The 4,222-nt window shown below is 40.9% G+C and overlaps 1 non-coding gene across 1 annotated transcript; it reads left to right on the top strand.

Annotated features, from left to right (window-relative positions):
* The first annotated feature begins 2,906 nt into the window (after nt 1-2,906).
* On the top strand, nt 2,907-3,013 carry LOC120250836. The gene has a single exon (XR_005533170.1). It is a non-coding gene; the product is annotated as a small nucleolar RNA R71 (small nucleolar RNA).
* Nucleotides 3,014-4,222: the final 1,209 nt, after the last annotated feature.

Below are 4,222 nucleotides of genomic sequence, written 5' to 3'. Positions count from 1 at the left end.
GGCCGACTTTCCGGAGGGAAGTATCTAGCAAGAAAAGCTTCAACCATCTCATTCTAAATCGTGATGGATGTTTTGGTAAGGAATGAAGCCACTGCTTGGCTCTTCCCTTGAGAGAAAATGGGAAAGCCCTCAATCTAATAGCATCATCTGATACACCGTTAATCTTCAGCATATCATAAACATCCCAGAAGTTCTCTATGTGGGTTTTTTTATCTTCATCGGCCAAACTATTGAACTGCGCTGATCGATGAATCATCTGGATGAATGCTGGTTTCATCTCAAAGTTAAAAGCTATAATCGGGGATTGCACAATACTAGATTGTGTCCCCAGTATTAATAGTCTGTCGTAATCAGATAATGTTCTTTGCTGTACATTCTGCTCAGCCATGTTGTCAGATCCTTTAACTTCCACTTTAGCTAGATTTGACGGTTCTTGCACAGGTTCTTTTCTTTTTCTTCATAGTGTACATTTGAGTTCGGGATCTCCTTCAATTAATATCGAAGGGTTCTCTCAGGTCAAAACCTGGAGCTGTACCAAAAGAAGAAGAACAAATCAGAACAATGATAGAAAAAGGAGATATGAAATAGAATGAATGAATGAATAGCTAAGAAAACAAAGTGCAAAGTATCTCTAAACGCCTACTCCTCGGCAACGGCGCCAAAAACTTGACAACGCCCCTTGTGTATGTCCCGCAAGTGTACGGGTTTGTCGAGTAATAAAATCCAAGGTGAGCGGGTATCGTATCCAGAGGGAGTTGGGAGTAAAAATACTTAAATTGTTTCTTAACCAAGTGAAGATGAATAATGATGTGTTGACAAGATGTAACGTAAACAAGAATAAAAGAAACAAGAGAGAAAAGTACAAGTAAGTGAGAGATAAGGCAATTGATATAAATGGGTACTCGGATATTGTTCTACCTAGGACAATCGTTTCAAGTGCAAAACCGAATATTATGCCTCCGATCTAATGCATTAATGAGTCATGAAAATCGTTCAATACACGGTCCCAAATCTAAGGTTAACCGTGACGAAATCTATACCATGTCCTGGAGGAGAAATCGAATAATCTCAACATCTCGCACTCAAATAGAATCGCATGGAGTTCTAGGGATTCCAACTGATAAACCCTCTTCCTAGAAATGGACCTAACCCTTTGGTCCAGGTGAGAGGTCCCTAATCACAATTAAGCCCTAGGTGCTAAAATCACTTCAACGCTTCACTCCGTTGCCTCTGGAACTAAGCCCCAGTGGAAGGCCATCCCTTAGCCCATTCACTCTACTATGAACACAAAGAGATCAAGGAAATAGAGGTAGGATAAATCACATCGGAGGGGAAAGGGGATGCTCTGCTACCTCTCGATTCACCCTCTCGACCCTCTCCAAACTAGCTTTGTCTAACCCTCATAGGGTGTCACTTACACACAGAGGTTACAAATATGAACTCTCAACCCTAGTGTCACTCTAAGGGAGGATTCAATCAATCAAGCATTTAAGATTGGAACTCAAATAAAACATCAATTAATGAAAGCATAATAGAAAGTTTAATGAAGCAAATACATCCTAGGTTTCACAAATCCAAGTACCCACTAAGGAGTTTTGCTCTCCATGGAAGCTAGTTACAATCAACAATGAAATCGAATGTAAAAACAAGTAATTCATAGAAAACCCCCTTGATAGTCATGACGATGATCTTGTGGAGAAGCCTCGTCTCCTCCAAAGGTCCCCTTGTCCAGCCTAGGACACACCTCGCCGGATCGGTACCGATGAAAGCTCTCCCAATAACCTTCTTCCAAGTGGAGCTCGATGTCGAAGCTGAAAAACCTCTCCAAAAGCCCTGTCAATACCTCTCAAAACCCTAGCCGCAGTCCCCTCTCAAGTATAGGAAAGAATGGTGAAAATAATCCTGAAATCGGGGCCGAATCGCGGCTTAAATAGGCCTAGAATAGGGCATCCACATGCCCCTATGGATTTGCGACACGGGCCTGTGGAATTTCCGCACGAGCGTAGATAATTTCCACATGCTCGTGTGGATTCTCTGGAATTCTCTTTTTTAGCCGGCTGTGAACAACACCTGCTACAATAAATTGCTACATTGTTTGCTACAGTACTCTGCTCTAGTACCGACCTGAAACCCTCCTGAATCTATGTAATCATTGAGGTCACGTCAATGGGCACACATTTACGTCGTAGATCGCTTTGCTTTTTTCAATAAGCGGCCTCATTGGTGATGATCTTGTTATCAATGCACAATTGGGGATACTAGAATGTGACTGCCTTTTTGCCCCTCCAAACCATTGTGCTAGCTTTAATACAAGGAGGTTGGCACACATTCTCGCATCTTGAACCCGACTTATGTCTTCGCGTTTGACCCTTCTTAAGATTTCCTCCAAATAGTGCGTTCACGATCTACATTGGTTCTTTTCTTTAACATTCGGCTTCACAATCCTATATGCATGAAAGTAACACAAATGCACAAGTATTAGCCCTAAAACCTGATAAAAGTAATATTCATCATAAGGAAAGAACACTTCGCATTCTTATCACACAAGCACTTATCATGGAGCTAGCAATAGACATTGGGCAACTCCATGCCCATCACCACAAGTGCTGCAACTCATCAATAATTCTAACTTTGAATTGCTACCCATGAGCATGTCTAGCCTCTAAGACAACATGTCAACTTTTGCGGCAAGAGCATCATTAGCACTAACTTCATAAATCCTTTCTCCTTTTTGTGGTGTTCCACTTGAGGCCCAATGAGACTCATTGCTTGCCATAGATTCAAGGAGTTGCTCGGCTTCATTGGGGTACTTGTTTCTAAGGGGCCCACCAGCTGTGTCATTAATTAATTGACAAGTTGCGTAGTTCAACCCATTATAAATGATCTGCACTTGCATCCAAGAAGCAAAACCATGATGGGGGCATCTTCTAAGGATATCTTTGAATCTTTCATACGCTTCAAATAATGTCTCGGACTCTCCTTGTTTAAACACCAAAATTTCTTGCCTTAGCTTAGCCGCTTTGCTTGGAGGAAAGTATCTTCCCAAGAATTTTTCAACCATATCTTTCCATGTTTTGATCGGTCCCAGTGGTAAAGATGTGAGCCATCGATATGCCCCATCTCTCAAACTAAATGGGAATAGTCACAGCAGGATTGCATCATCAGTTACTCCATTTATCTTGAAAGTGGAACAAATTTGGAGAAAACGGGAAAGATGGTCATGAGCATCCTCATTTGCAAGACCATTAAATTGCACTGAATTCTAGATCATGCCGATTATGCTAGCTTTAATTTCAAAATTGTTTATGGCAATGGATGGTGCTTGAACATTGAATTCTTCACCCATGAACTATGGCCTTTCATATTCGGATAAGGTGCATCTTTCCTCATCCATGATTACAGATTCTCTATCCTCAATTTCAATGTTTTGTTCACTTGAGTCTTTGGGCAATTCTCTTAGTCTTCGATGCAAGGTTCTTTCAATTTCACTGTCTAATGCAAGTAAGTTTGATGGATTTGCTCGTGTCATGCACAGTATCTTCCAAAATCAAGAAAGATAAAGAAAGTTAAGCTCAAAAAGAGACAAATAAAACTAAAGTAAAAATAAAAGAAAAGAAAATGGCTGGAGCAATAAGCTAGAAGTTTCCTAGAATTCCTTAAGTACTTGGCAACGGTGCCAAAAACTTGATTGCTTCCCCTCAAGTGTACGGGATCGCCAAGTAATACCTTGTGCAAGAGCGCAAGGATTGTATTCGACGAGGCTAAGGAGCTCCTATTACTCCTCCATCACTTATTATCTAACCTTACAACTTAAACATGGTGAAATACTCTAACACATGCAAGAATGTAAACAATTTGTGAGTATAAGAATTACAAAGTAACACGAGAGATCACAAGAGCGACAATGAGATATAGAGGCCAAGGGATGAGAATCTCCTTAAGGGGTCATCATGATATATGGATGCATGATAATAACATAGCAAGGATGATCTAGAACGAAGGATCTCAAGATTAGTCCAACCCTAATTTTTCGACGATTGAACCCTAATCCCATACGAATATCGATAGGGATCTCTCCCTAACCAATATCCCTACGATCACATTAAGTTCAAGGAAATCCCACAATAAGGACACACTTACCCTAAGTCTATCCATATGGTTCGGAGGGCTACCGACATCCAATTTCTCGGCATGTCGATACAAGTATACCCCTTCTAGTTCA

The sequence above is a fragment of the Dioscorea cayenensis genome, chromosome 19, assembly GCF_009730915.1.
Source record: "Dioscorea cayenensis subsp. rotundata cultivar TDr96_F1 chromosome 19, TDr96_F1_v2_PseudoChromosome.rev07_lg8_w22 25.fasta, whole genome shotgun sequence".
Classification (NCBI taxonomy): domain Eukaryota; kingdom Viridiplantae; phylum Streptophyta; class Magnoliopsida; order Dioscoreales; family Dioscoreaceae; genus Dioscorea; species Dioscorea cayenensis.
The sequence above is the reverse complement of the archived record's forward strand: the minus strand, read 5'-3'. Positions and strand labels throughout refer to the sequence as shown.